Below are 15602 nucleotides of genomic sequence, written 5' to 3' on the forward strand. Positions count from 1 at the left end.
TTTTGAAGTTAAGTTAGATTTTCATGAAAAAGGGCTAGAAGCCAAATGTGGTAGATTTGTGAAGCAACCACATGATAAATGTGGCATAGTTTGGTATTAACCATAATTCTACCTTATGTTAGACCTAAATAGACTACAAGTCCATCCTTGAGTTTCCCTTGGTCTTATTTTGTGTTTTGGGGTCTTGTGTCAAAAATTGTCAATATGTGCAAATTTGGGTAGTTTTTTTAAAGTTGTCTAGTTTGAAGGGTCTTCCTTGTGATTGGGATTTCCTTGTTTTGGATATTGGTTGTGATAACCTAATATCCTATTTGATCACTTTTGATTGGTGCTTAAGCACATATGACAAGATAAAGGACACTTATTTAGCATATCTTTAGTGAAAGGGATCTAAGGACTAGTTTTTGATCAAAGAACTACTCCACCAGGCTCCATTGCATCAAGTGATTATGGTATAGGAGCACCCACATCAAATTAAGAACCTAAAAATTTCTAAGAACCTATAGAATAGGTTAGATTTATCATCTAAACATTTGGACCTATTTGTAAGCCCTAGTTCCAAGATTGGCATAGTTATAAGCCCTTGGTTAACTATGGTCAAAGATGGTCAAATGACTCAAAAACTTAGGATTTTTTATGTTTTTAGCAGTTTCAATCCTAGTTGGATCATTTAGTTGAAGTTTGAACATATTTTGTTCACAAATTGCAAAAGTTGCTCAAAAGTTGTCAAGCAACTTTTTAGCAAAAACTACAAAAATTTGTATTTTGATTCCCAATTGCAAAAAATAGGTTAAAATTATATTATGACCATTAGGGAAGCATACATGATCCCTTTCAAGTGGGTGGTAGCTACAATGATGTACTTTTGCACTCAAATCAATAAAATTAACTCATATTTCTTGCCACTATTATGTTGTAGCAATGTTTACGGACTTGTATAGATGTAGCAGGATGTCTAAACTACATTTTCAGAAAGGTGGATGAATCATCTTTCCAATACACTTGGTTTGAGGTCTTGACCAATCCCCTACCTCAAGATATTTGGATTTTTGTATAAGTTGTTAAGAAAAGTTGTCATACCTAGGGTTTCAATAAGAAATTACCATATCTCAGGAATTCACCAGGGTAATTTGATGGCCTTTGGTGAAATCTAAGTGTGTATTATGTACTTCAAGATGAATTTGGTGTCAAGCTTGTATGTGCAGATGGCTAATAGGAATATGATGCCCTAAGCATGCAAGACCTATGTGCATGCTCATAACATTGATCAACATCTCCCATAACTCACTCCATAAGTGACACCAGGTCTTGAAATTAGGTTTTCTATCTATTTATACTTTCTCCTTTATGTTGCAATCATTGGTTTGAATTTTGGGCCTTTGTAAGGTATATTTCCTTTGTATTTGGAGACCTAATAGGGCTAATTGCCTAGGGAAGAAATTGAGGAAAACCCAATTTTTTTTAACTCCTTGTCCTCGTGTTTGGATATGTTTAATAAAACTCAAAAGGGTACTTGAATATGTGATTTATACATAAGGGTATGTAAACATTTCTGAACTTAAGTTAGATTTTAATGAAAATGGGCTACAAGCCAAATATGGTGGATTTGTGAAGCAACCACATGATAAATGTGGCATAGTTTGGTATTAACCATCATTACACCTTATGTTAGACCTAAATAGACTACAATTCCATCCTTGATTCTCCCTTGGTCTTATTTTGTGTCTTGGGGTCTTCTGTAAAAAATTGTCAATATGTGCGAATTTCAACAATTTGTGTTAAGTTATCTAGTTTGAAGGGTCTTCCTTGTGATTGGAATTTACTTGTTTTGGATATTGGTTGTGATAACCTAAAATCCTATTTGACCACTTTTTATTGGTTCTCAAGCACATTTGGTAGGATAAAGGACACTTGTTTGACATATCTTTAGTGAAGGGGATCTAGGGACTAGTTGTTGATCAAAGAACTACTCCACCAGGCTCCATTGCATCAAGTGGTATTAGAGCCATGTCTCTTACTGAAGAAGAAGAAATATTTGAAAGGGTAACCAATGCTGAACTTTCAAAGATCATGAGAGAGAAAAGGGTAACTAATGTTTCTTTGGCATAGAGGTTGAAGGAACATGAAAGCAAGTTGGATAAGAACAAAGTGGCATAATCTGAAGAAGACTAGAATGATGAGGTTGAAGACCTTGAGGAAGATGGTGAAGTGCATGTAGAATAAAGAACTCTATTAAACTCTCTCAAGTCCAAGGAGAAGAGAACCATGGAGGGGAAGTTGGAACCACCAACTTTTAATGGCAAGATGAATGATGATGTGGCCTTGGATTAGATTGAGGCCCTAACTAGTTTCTTTGAACATGAAGACATTCCAAAGAAGCAAAGAGTAAAAATGGAAAAGTCCAATTTGAAGGGAGTAGCCCTTGCTTGGTGGAACTTCATCTAGAGTAAAAGGGTGAAGAAAGGAAGAAGCATGATTTCTTCTTGGGATAGAATGGTGACACTAGTTAGAGAAACATATGTGCCTGAAGACTATGGGGTACAACTCCATAGGATGAAGCAAAGTTTGAAACAAAAGAATCTTGATGTCAATTACTATACATAGGAGTTCCTAAAATTGTGTATAACGACAAACACAATGGAGGATGAGGAAGAAAAACTTGCAAGGGACATGAATGGCCTCAAGGTACCCATCCAAGAGGAACTAATCCTTCACACTCCCACTTCTGTGAGTAAGTGCTATCAGTTAGCCATCAAAGTGGAAGAGAAATGGAAGAGGATCTAGGACCAAAAAAAAGAAACGAAGAATAAAAATAATAAGAACTTCAAGGGCAAAAGGAACTCTTGGAGCAAAGGGCAAAACAATGGCAGTAAAGCTTCTAATTAGAGCAATAATTAGGGAGAATATAGTTCCAAAGGGAACTACAAAAGAGGAAAGACCTTTGGAAAAGGTAGAGGAAGAGGTAATGGCCCCATCAAGTGATACAATTGTAATCAATTAGGTCACCATGCAAGAAAGTGTCCTAAGAAGAGGAACAACAATCAAGGGGAGAGGAGAACTCAACTCATTGAAGAAGATCAACTTGACTATAGGGATCTTGAACCTGAGGAAGGTGCATGTCTGATGATGAGGAAAGCCTTCTTGCAAATACCTCAGACTCAAGAGCCATGCCAAAGGAATAACCTATTCAGAACAAAGATCAAATGCCAAGGCAAGGTATGTAGTTTGTTAATTGATTCTAGATCAATTAAAAATTTGGTGTCCTCTAAATTTTTTGAGAAACTTAAGTTTCTTAAGAAGCCCCATCCCTTCCCTTATCATGTCTCTTGGCTCACAAAAGGTCAAAAAACCCTAGTAACTAAACAAGCCTGGGTAGAGTTCTGTATTACACACTTTAAAGACAACATACTTTGTGATGTGGTTGAGATTGATGCCTCCCACATTCTCCTTGGTATACCATGGCAATATGATGTAGATGCCACACACCATTGTAGGAAAAAAACCTATTCCATAACAAAGAATGGGGTAAATTTTAAAATGAAACCAATGCATGATCCTAAGGTAGAGTCTACTATAGTCACCATAGGAGAGAAGGAAATGCTGAAAGCATTGAAAGAAATTGACTCCCAAGGATTCATATTGGTTTCTAAACCTAAGGAAAACATCAGTGCTAAGGATATAAAACCTATTCCAAATAAAATAAAGGATCTATTGCTCAAATACAGTGATGTCACTACCTGTGATCTTCCCTCATGCCTCCCTCCCATAAGAGATATTAGTCATCAGATTGACCTGATTCTTGGCTCCTCCCTACCTATCAAGGCACCCTACAAAATGACACTAGTACAACATGCAGAGATTGCAAAACAAGTCAATGATTTGCTAGACAAAGGACTAATTTAGAGAAGCCTAAGTCCTGTATAGTCCCATCCATCCTTGCTCCCAAAAAAGATGGAAAGTGGAGGCTATGTACTAACAGTAGGGCAATGAATAAAATCACAATAAGGTACAAGTTCCCCATGCCAAGGATTGAAGATTTGCTAGATCAACTTGGAGGTGCTTGTTATTTCACCAAAATTGACTTGAAGCTAGGCTACCATCAAATCAAGATAAAAACAAGAGATGAATGGAAGACAATGTTTAAAACTATTGAAGGTCTGTTTGAATAGTTGGCGATTAATTTTGGGTTAAGTAATGCACCTAGTGCATTTATGAGGCTTAGGAATGAGATATTCATTGATTTCATAGGAAAATTTGTTGTCATATATCTTGATGATAGACTAATATTTAGTCATAGTAGAGAAGAACATCTTGATCATGTGTAACAGGTCTTGAGGAGACTTCATCAACACAAGTTGGTGATCAACTTGGAAAAGTGCATCTTTATGAAAAAGGAACTTGTGTTCATAGGCTTTGTCATTTCACAAGGCACCCTCAAGATGGACCTTGATAAGGTTGAAGCCATTGTAAATTGGCCTCCACCAAAGAATCAAGGTGATGCATAGAGCTTCCATGGCCTATCCACTTTCTATAGGAAATTCATTAAGAATTTTAGTCATGTGTGTGCTCCTATGCTAGACATCATCAAACGAGGAAGGAAGAGAAATTTTGCATGGAAAAAGGAGGCTAATGATGCCTTTCAATTTTTGAAAAATAGAGTTTCTCAATACTCTATCTTGGTGCTTTCTTACTTCAACAAAATCTTCACTACTGAGACTGATGCAAGCAATTTAGCCATTGGTGCAACCCTAAACCAAGAGGGCAAACCAATAGCATTATTTTCAGAAAAAAAATGAATGAAGCAAAGAAGAAGTACTCTAAATATGACCTAAAGTTGTATGCTATGGTCAAACCCCCTAAAGAAATGGAGACACTACCTAATCCCTAAGGAACTTGTGGTTTATACTAATAATCATGCATTGAGTTTTTTGAATTCTTTGGAAAAGTTATCAGTTAAGCATATCAAATGGATGGAGCATTTACAAGCATACACTTTCAATATTAAACATAAGAAGGGTGTGGAAAATAAAGTGGTTGATGCTCTTAGAAGAAGGGTGGGATTAGTTGAAGAAGACTCCAGAGTGTGGGCATAGTCTCACTAAAACATTTCTATGCAGGTGATCTAAATTTTGGAGAAGCCTTTGAAGTATGCACAAAAATGGTAGGCAAGTCCTATATTGATTTTTTTAAAATATCTAATTCAGAATGGACTCCTATTCAAAGGGGCTCAACTATGTATTATTGAGTGTTTCATGAAGACAAACATTATAAGGGAGAAGAATTGTGGTGGCTTAGGTGGTCACTTTTGAATAGACAAAAAAAATACATGGCAAAGAGGAGTTATTTTTTGCCATAGATGGGAAATGATATCAAGAAGTTAATTGAAACATGTACCATTTTCCAACAAGCCAAAGAAGCATCTATAAATTAAGGATTATATCAAACTTTACCAATTCCCACAAGGCCTTAGGAATCCATTTCAATGGATTTTGTAATGGGTTTGCCTAGAACAAAATAAGGATTTGGCAGTGTGTTTGTCATAGTGGATAGATTCAACAAGATGGTCCACTTTGTACCCTGCAAGAGCACTAATGATGCATCTCACAATGCATGTCTCTTCTTTAAAGAAGTAGTTAGAATCCATGGCCTACCCCAAACCATTGTATTAGATAGAGATCTAAAGTTTCAAGGGCATTTTTAGAGGACTCTCTTCAAGAAACTTGGAAGTAATTTGACCTATAACTTTTCCTATCACCCACAAGTTGATGGGTAGACTGAGATGGTGAAGAAGTCACTAGGAAACCTCCTAAGATGCCTAACCAAGAAGCATGCTCAAGGTTTAAATTTTCTCTTAGTACCCCAAGCAGAATTTTCCTTTAATGACTCCATGAATAGGTCTATTGGCAATACTCCTTTCCAAGTAGTATATGGCCTTCATCCCAAAGGACCTTTGGATTTGGTTGAGATACCTTCATATTTCAAGGTCAGTACACAAAGAGAGGAACTTGTAGAGCTCATCACCAAGGTGCAACTTGAAGTGAAAGAAGCACTACAAAAATCTACCTTGAAGTGCAAAGAATAAGTATATAAGAGAAGAAGGGAAGTCCATTTCAAAATTGGAGACAAGGTATGTGCATTCATGAGAAAAGAGAGACTACTTAAGGGTAGATATTTAAAACTTCACATGAAGAAGGTTGGGCCATGCTCCATACTCAAAAAAATGGGTGAAAATGCCTATGAGATATCTCTTCCCCCTACCTTGCAAATCTCTCCAATTTTCAATGTGGCAGACCTCACTCCTTATAAAGGTTTGACAGGTTCAACAAGTGAACTAGCTCAACATAATGAAATGGATGAAGATTATGTTACTAACCTCCCTCAAAGAAAACTAGTTGAGTTGGAGGAAATATTGGATACCAAGATGCTAAAACAAACAAGGCATAACAAATACATGCAACATCTAGTGAAATGGAAAGGACTTCCTAACATTGATGCAACTTGATGACAGAGGATCAAATCAAGCAACATGACACCTCTATGGAGAAATTAACCTCAAGTAGGAACTTGAGTTCCAAAAGTCAAGGGGAGTATAGTGTAGGAGCACCCACATCAAATGAAGAACCTACAAAGTCCTAAGAACCTATAGGATAGGTTAGATTTATCATCTAAGCATTTGGACATATTTGTAAGGCCTAGTTCCAAAATTGGCATACTTATAAGCCCTTGGTAAACTATGCTAAAAGATGGTCAAATGACTCAAAAATTTAGGATTTTTTTACGTTCTCATGTTTTTAGCATGTTTTGATCCTATTTGGATCATTTAGTTGAAGTTTGAATATATTTGTTAATCTTAGATTGGTTTTGACATATGAGTGATAACATCCTTAAGTTATTTACTTAGTTCATGCTGAACAAGTAATATATGCTGAGCATAAGTTGTCAGATAGTATATCTTGAACAACATTTATTTAGTGTGAGCTGAGTAACTAGTAATTGTTAAGTAGATGCTATGTGCTAAGCTATTCAAATGCTGATTGATCAATGGATGCCGAGTCACTTAGAGGCTGAGTTATAGCATTGAAGTTGTAGTTGATGTCGAGCATCAGGGACTTCAAGTGCCGAGTTACATAGTTTTGAGATAGATGTTTGTAATGGCACAAACTTCAATGTAAACTATTTTTGGGCTGACTTAATGATTATTTGACAATCTTTGATGATAAGAATGAATCTTAATTGAGAATCCCTATGCATTACATGCATCTAATCAGAAAAAGGGAAGGTTTAAGTAGCAATTTGGGTGAATTAGTACTATTGATTCATACCTAACCCTTAGTTACCTAGGTCTTCTTAAGGAAGAAAAACTCTAAATTTTTTAAGAATAGTTTAGGAGAATTGAAGAGAGTTCGCATGCACAAGTAGAGCATTCATGATGACTAAGGGGTTATGATTTGAGTTACATTGTAGAATCAATTAAAGGAGAACAGAGGAAAGGAATCAAAGGACAATAGAGATACATCTAATCAGAAAGGATCAAGTATACATTAGCATAGAGGTGATTTGACATCAAGCAACAGAGTGCTAACTAAAGGATAATTGCTAAGACATTCTAATGGGCGAATCAATTAAATCTCTTAATAGAGTAGTCTTGACAAGTTGTTGTAAATCCTTTAACAAGATGCTTACTTCATTGTAAGTTAAAGTCCTCTTCCTAGGAACACTTTTAGCAAGGTGTTTAAATCCTTTAATAGGGTAAGATCTAACAATCTTGTAAGCCTTTAACAGGGTAGACCTTTCACAAGGTAGATATGTTTCATGATCAAACATTGTAACCTTCATTGGATACACTTTATTATTGTAGTAGTGAAGATTTGTGGGTGTCATCCCCACCCCAGTTTTGCCTTCTACTTGGAGGGTTTTTGGCGAACCAAATATCTTGTGTCATACATGTGTTGAATATTTTACTTTCATGTTATGGATGTATATGCTTAATTTGGTATTTTAGTTTATATGCATAGATTGTGAGATGGATGTGTGGTGAATAGTTTTTGAGGTTGAAAGTTTTAAGTGTTGATTCAACCCCCCTTCTCATATTTTACTTCCTTATTATAATTCAAACAATATTTTGTTCAAAAATTGCAAAAGTTGCATAAAATGCTCAAAAGTTTTCAAGCAACTTTTAAGCAAAAACTGCAAAAACTTGTATTTTGATTCCCAACAGTCAAAAATGATTTTAAATGTTGTTATGACTATTGGGGAAGCTTACATAAGCCCTTTCAGGCAGATGGTAGGTAAAATGATGTACTTTTGCATTCAAATCAATAAAATTAACTTAGATTTCCTACCAATTTGATGTTGTAGCAACGTGTACAGACTTGAACAGATGCACTAGGGTGTCTAACCTACATTTTCAAAAAGGTGGATGGATCATCTTTCCAATTCACTTGGATTTAGGTCTTGATCAATCCCTTAACTCAAGATATTTGGATTTTTGTAGAAGTTGTTTAGAAAAGTTGTCATACATAGGGTTTCAATAAGAAATTGCCATATCTCGAGATTTCACCATGGGAATATGATGACCTATGGTGAAAAAAAAGTGTGGATTATGCAATTTAAGATGCATTTGGTCTCAATATTGTATGTGCAAGTGGCCAATAGGAATTTGATGCCCTAGACACACAAGACCCATGTGCATGCTCATAATGCTGATCAACATCTCCCATAACTCACTCCAGAAGTGGCCCTAGGTCTTGAAATAAGGTTTTCTATCTATTTATACTTGCCCCTTCATTTTCTAATCATTTTTTTGAAGTTTGGGACTTTGCAAGTATATCTCCTTTGTATTTGGAGACCTAATAGGGCTAATTGCCTAGGGAAGAAATAGAGGAAAACCCAAATTTTTTGTAACTCCCTATCTTGATGTTTGGTTATGTTTAATAAAACCAAAAAAGGTACTTGAATATGTGATTTATCCATAAGGTTATGTGGATATTTATTAAGTTAAGCAAGATTTTTCATGAAAGAGGGCTATAAGCCAAATATGGTGGATTTGTGAAGCAACCACATGATAAATGTGGTATAGTCTTGTATTAAGAATCATTACTCCTTATGTCATACCTAAATAAACTACAAGTCCATCCTTGAGTCTCCCCTGTTCTTGTTTGTTTTGGGGTCTTGTGTCAAAAATTGTCAATATTTGCAAATTTGGGCAATTTGTGTTAAGTTGTCTAGTTTGAAGGGTCTTCCTTCTGATTGGGATTTCCTTGTTTTGGATATTGGTTGCGATGACCTAACATCCTATTTGAGCACTTTTTATTGGTGCTTAAGCATATTTGGTAGGATGAAGGACACTTGTTTTGCATATCTTTAGCGAAGGCGATCTAACGACTAGTTATTGATCAAAGAACTTTTCCACTAGGCTCCATTGCATTAGTCTAGAAGGTCGATGTAAAAATCATTCTTAAGAAATGTGCTCTCTTTTTTTGTTCTCAACTCCTAACAAGGCCACAAACCTCTAACAAGGTATTGTTTCATAATAGGGACTAATGTACTAAATTACACATATTAACTCCTAATATGGTCAAAATCTCATAATAAAGATACTTTTATATTAGTGCATAATCTACTAGATTCAATCCCCACTTAGGTTTTCCCTTGGCCAAGGTTTCCTCAAGAATAAATCATGGAATTATTAGTACTTATTTGATGCATGATTTACTTTTGTACATGGTGATTAATGATTACATATGCTGAAGTTATAAATTATTGAATAAGTTTAAAAGTGTTGTAACATTTATTTCCCCCTCCCCTCTAGAGGAAGAAGTCTATATAGAAAAACAAAGTGGTTTTTCATTAATAGGGGATGAGGGAATAGTTTGCAAGTTACAAAAATATTTGTATAGACTAAAACAAGCACCAATGACTTCACATGAAAAGTTACACCCTTACTTGGTGAAGATAGGTTTCAAGAGAGCAAGTCAAGATAATAATGTTTATCTAAAAATTGAAGGAGACAAGCCATTGAGAGGCATATTATTTTTTGATGATATAGTCCTTGGTAGTGAGTGTAGACACCTAAAAACCTTTAGAAAATAAAGTATTTTTATTTTCTGAAAAAGTCCTGATGACATCATCATTTATTAATTAATTAATTAATTAATTTTTATGCCATTAAATCCCTTTATCTTAATTAAAAGTATTTAATTAAGGAATCCCTCCCAAAAATGTTTAAATCTTATTTAAACATTATTTCCTTATTTATTAATTATTTAATTAATAAATTGACCAAAAATCCTAAAATAAATAAAAAAATTATTTTTTGCCCAAACTTGGCCAATTTCCTTATGACCAATAACCTCTTCCAAAATCTTCTAGTCCTTCTTTAATTTCGATTAAAGGCTAATCCCATCATTTCCTACCCCTAATCCCAACTCAAAATATTTAATTAAAGTTAAATATTAATCCTCATGTTTATTAAAAAAGTTTTAATAAATATCTCCTCAACCCAAACCCTTGAAATAAATAAAACTTTATTTATTTCCTAAAAATCTAATTTATCCTCATCCTAAGAAGTTCTAGACTCTTCTAGAAAGTCTTTATCCTCATCCTAGGAAATTCTAGACTATTCTAGAAAGTCTTTATCCTCATCCAAAGTCTAAACTCTTCTAGAAGATGTCTTTAAACCTAATCCTAATCCCTTCCTAACCTTGTCACATTCCCTAAACATGGGTTAATACTTACTAACCCAAGCCAAAGTTAACAAATATCTCCTCCTTCACCCACCCTCATTAAATGCCATCCACTTGCCTATCCCTAAGCTAATCCTAAACCATCCTAATCCATCCTCTAATCATTTGCACAAGCCTAAGCAAGCTTAAAACCTTCCTAATCAAGTCCAAGTCGAATTTGCTCTCATCACCCTCAAAATATCTCAACCAGAAAACTTTATGAAGTCCACTAGGTCATAAATGACTCTTACAAGCCCTTTTATTGCTCTTACAAGTCATTATGAGGGTCTTTATGAAGATTTTATCCCTTGAGCCTCCTTTGTTGACTCATCCTTCCCCTTTTCTCCATCCTCTCACCATGTGACATGTGTCACTCCTTGATTGGTTGTAAGAAAGCACAATCCATGTGCTCTCCTCTCATGCAATCTGAGCCCTCCATAAGCTTTTTCCCATCCTTGCATCTTAGCCCTCAATCCCTCAAACCTCTTGCCTATAAATTGGATCTTTCCCCTTTGCAAAATAACACAATCCATGAAGTAAAGTTATAATGCTATTTTGAGAGCCAAATCCATACTAAAGCCATCTATCCACACCAAAAATCCACAATCATCCATTGAAGCCTTTGGAAGCATATTGAGCATACATCCTATCTATTTAGACAAAGCTACTCAACAAGAGAGCTTCTTATTGAGAGAGTCCATTAATGGCTCATATTCTCAATTGAGAGTTCATCTTAGTATATCTTGAAGTTTATGAATTTTGTTTAGTTTGTAGAAGCTTTATTTAAATTTGGTTTCTATTAGCATACTAACATTGCTCATATACAGTGAGATGATATGAGCTTAGGATTTGCAGTGCCTCTCCCATTTGACTTCTATAAGTCATCCTAATGGATGCAACCTTGTTGATCTTTCATTGAGATGGGATTATGATTGTGACCATGAGTGGTCTACACCATTGAGGTGATTGGATTTATGTTTCTCTATCAGTTGCTTTGTTTATGCTTTGACTGATTTATGAAATTATGATGTGATTTATGGTTCACTAAAGTTTGTGCTAGTGGTTACCAAGATTAATGTGGTATCATGAGGTTGTTTCATGACTACCTTGAGATGTGTGTAGAGATTGCATTGTGCACTATTACCATGCTACATTGGGTTGGGTTCCTATAGCAATGGTTAGTCATGTTTATGATTGTGTTCGCTTATGTGTTTTAAGTGCCTTTTCATGTTGTTTAAACATCTATTATTAAATGCTTAAATAATTAGAAATGGATTGTCCATGTTGGATTCATTGGTTATGTGCTGCAGATATTTACCTTGTTATATTTTGATCTAAGAGATATTTATTACTTATGTTTACATTTGAGATGACTCGAGGGTCTGATGTTATACCTTGATTTCAATATCATTGATGTTAGATTACTATGTTGTTCAGTCGATCATATTGCATGATGATGCCATTTTGAGATGATAGTGTGTTTTATGATGATATCTGGTTATCTGGTATTTGGATATATCTCTGATTATGTTATGTGATAGATTTAATGCTATGGTTATTTACTTCATTCCTGCATTGTTATGCTTTATGTGAACATGAGTGGTGTAAATAGATTATTTCAATATAATTAAATAAATGGTTAAATTAGGTGATTTAACGCATTTATTACTTTGGCTATGTTATTATATGCAATTGCACTTGATCGTGTTGTTTAGTGTGTAGGATTTATACCCCTAGTAGTGGCACATAGAGTTAGTGATTCAACCATTCATATTTTACCAATGTTGTCCTTGTATGGTCAACGTATCCTTATTTTAATTGTTTAATTAAACCTTTCGGTGATTATTAAATCCGAATTCTCTTACATTATGTGATTAGACTAGTGAGCATGTCCATGCATTTAGAGTTTCACATTTTCACGAAAGTTGTTAAGGAAATTTCTATGTTTTAGGTTTTCAGTCCTTTTTAATTGATTTATTTTAATTTTTGGTAACTTTTCCATAGATGAATTCCTATTTCTAGGAATAGCCTATTTTCGTTTGGGTCGATTCAAGGTTTAATTGGGTTGGCTAGTTATTTTCCCTAATTGATTATTCACTCGAAAAGTGAATAAGTATCCAAAAAGGAATTTAATTCCTCACTTCTCAGTTTTGAATTAGAAAGTTGGAGAGTAAAACCCAAAAATCCTCTTCATGAGGATTTACTATTTTGTTCGTTGTGGGAGCTACGAGCGTGGGAATGTTGCAAGATTGAGCTCGTTGGATCCAGCTCGGGAAACCTTGGATTGCCATGATTTTTAGCTACTTTTGCGGGCTATTTATTTTATGGTTCAAATTTCTTTTTTGCCCTTTTGGTTGTGAGGTAGGGCTTTCCCGTTTTATTGTTTCGGCTCCATTTCTACTTCTATTTTTGGTAGCCATTTGTTTGGAGGCTGAGAACTAGTGTTCCCCTCTGCTTCTGTACGCTAGTTCTACCTGGTTGGGTGGGTATGAACATTTTCCTATTTTTTGGGATGAGGGTTTGGGGTTTTGCACCGTTATGCTCACCATTTTTTGCATACGATGTTTGAACTTAGTTATTTTTAGATTTTTGGGGTTTTTGTACCCAAAGACCAAATGAGTTTTAATTTTGAAGTTTTTCAAAATTTTGGGGTTTTTACCTCGTTTTACGTGCTACCTTGTTTTCTCAGGTTTTCTTGGCACAATGTGGGTCATGGACCTGGATGATCTGTTTGGATATTAGTCAGACCACTATTGCACTTTTGTGTTTGCATTGGGATGTGTATCACACCCGAACTCCTGACTTTGTGTTCGGTTGACTTTATACTTGGTGTTATGGTTTCTTTTGGACCTTTGCTTTTATTTCGTGGATACTAGGATTTGTGTAGAATCCATACTCCCAGATTAAGGTTGATTGAGTGAGTTCATGATGTTTGGTCTTGTTGCATCATTGGGATTCGCATAGAATCCATACTCTCAGATTGAGGCTGGTTGAGTGATTTCATGATGTATGGTTTTATTGGTTCTAGGGATTCGTGTAAAATCCATCCTGTTGAGTTATTTTTGATTGAGTATTGTTTTGCATTGTGTTCTCATCCAATCCTTGTGTTATGATCTTCATGATGGTGGTGCACCACACACGAGTACATGCACGTACATTTGTCGGATGACTTGCAAGGCTCGATCTCCTATGGTACTTCCAGAAGTTATGATCATTGGGGTTGAGATGGGAGTATGCATGTCCATAGGCACTTGTTGTAGGATGAACATGGGTAGGGTAGGGTAGCATATGGAGGAGGCTTCTTTTTCACAACTTGGTGCCTATTTCCTGAGGGTTGGTGTTTAGAAGTTTTAAGTAAGTGATAACTAAATAAAATGTGTGAATGGTAATAAAATTTAAGATAATAAAAATGATTTGGGATGTGCTCCTTCCATTGGGAAGTGGAGACCTGCCAGTACCAGCTTGGGCTTGTCGATGCCAAGAAACTCTCCATGATGTCAGCCCCTACTTAGTAGCCTATTGAGGGTCTGACTAGGACCTATACTCCTTGCATTGTCTTAGCTTCTTGGTTACAACCATCATACTGTCTGGCATGAGTGTTCGCCATGGATGTTGTTTTTGTGTGTTTGTGGTTGGATCTTTATCTCCATCAGCATGATGGGTGTGGACCTACAGGTGCCACGTGGGTTGGAGGCATAGCTACCTTCACCACTATTAGGGACCGATGTACAGAGATAGTGTTTTGTCTTAGTGTGACCATGCTAGATGTTGTCACTTAATACTTTGGGTTTTAGAGTATGCTTTCTTGTGATTTATGCTTTCATTGGAATGCTTGGATATCATGTTTAGATGATGTTAGTTTATTTGATGCATTCCTATATTATGAGGTTTAGCATATGATTAGATGATGTGAATTTCTTTGTCAGTATATCTATTTCTTATTGATGTTTAGCATGTTATAGGCGATGTTATCTACTTGTAGGATTATCTTATGCTTTACTACTAGCATGTTAGATTTCCTTACACTTATATTGTAGCATGTTTTAGTAGTGACATCCCTATTACGATAGTATCGATGATCTGGTCAGTAGCTTGGGATGTTATGTGCGGGTGATGGCTAGGATCCATGATGGTCTTATGATGCTATTGATGGTTGGGAGGAACTACATACTTAATTAGTTATTTCTGTACATTATGATGTTTCTTATGTTCACTGCAACGTTCTTTCATTATGTTCTTTTATTGCTATGATTTAGATGGATAGATGTTCCTCTTTCATGTTTCATGGCATATTGTTGATTGTGCACTCGAGTGTGTGTTTCTCGATCTATGTGGATCTAGTACTCCCCAGTGTGGAGGTTCTGATCTTAGTTTTCCTCTTATGTTTATTATTTAAGATTTTTCCTTATTTTCTTGGGCAACCATGTGTCACCATGGGGCAATACAATAATGTGTTGCACGTCCATTAAAGTTCCATCATGTAATACTAGAAAGTATCACACCCCTTAGGAAGAAATATCGTGCAATATTGGAAAGTATCACACCCTCATTGAAGATTTATCGTACGATACTTGAGAAGTATCACATCTCTTTGTTGAGTTATATTGCATTATACTATAAAGTATTGCTCAATGTTGATTTAAACTATCACCTGGCTTTTGCAAAAAAACTTGTGGTGGATAACAGGCACTTTTAATAAGACCTGGACTTTTTGGGAAGCATTTTGGGTACCCTCTTAGGCGTTCTTCAATCCTTTGGAGTCGCATCTTGAATTCATAATGTTTCGATTCAGATTTAGTTATGCATCTCCCATTGTCAGTTATTTTGTTCGGTAGTGCCATTTGGAGATTCGTTGGTTGCTCAGATTGTTGGTGAAGT

The sequence above is a fragment of the Cupressus sempervirens genome, chromosome 2, assembly GCF_028749045.1.
Source record: "Cupressus sempervirens isolate cs-2001-9-10 chromosome 2, ASM2874904v1, whole genome shotgun sequence".
NCBI classification, from domain to species: domain Eukaryota; kingdom Viridiplantae; phylum Streptophyta; class Pinopsida; order Cupressales; family Cupressaceae; genus Cupressus; species Cupressus sempervirens.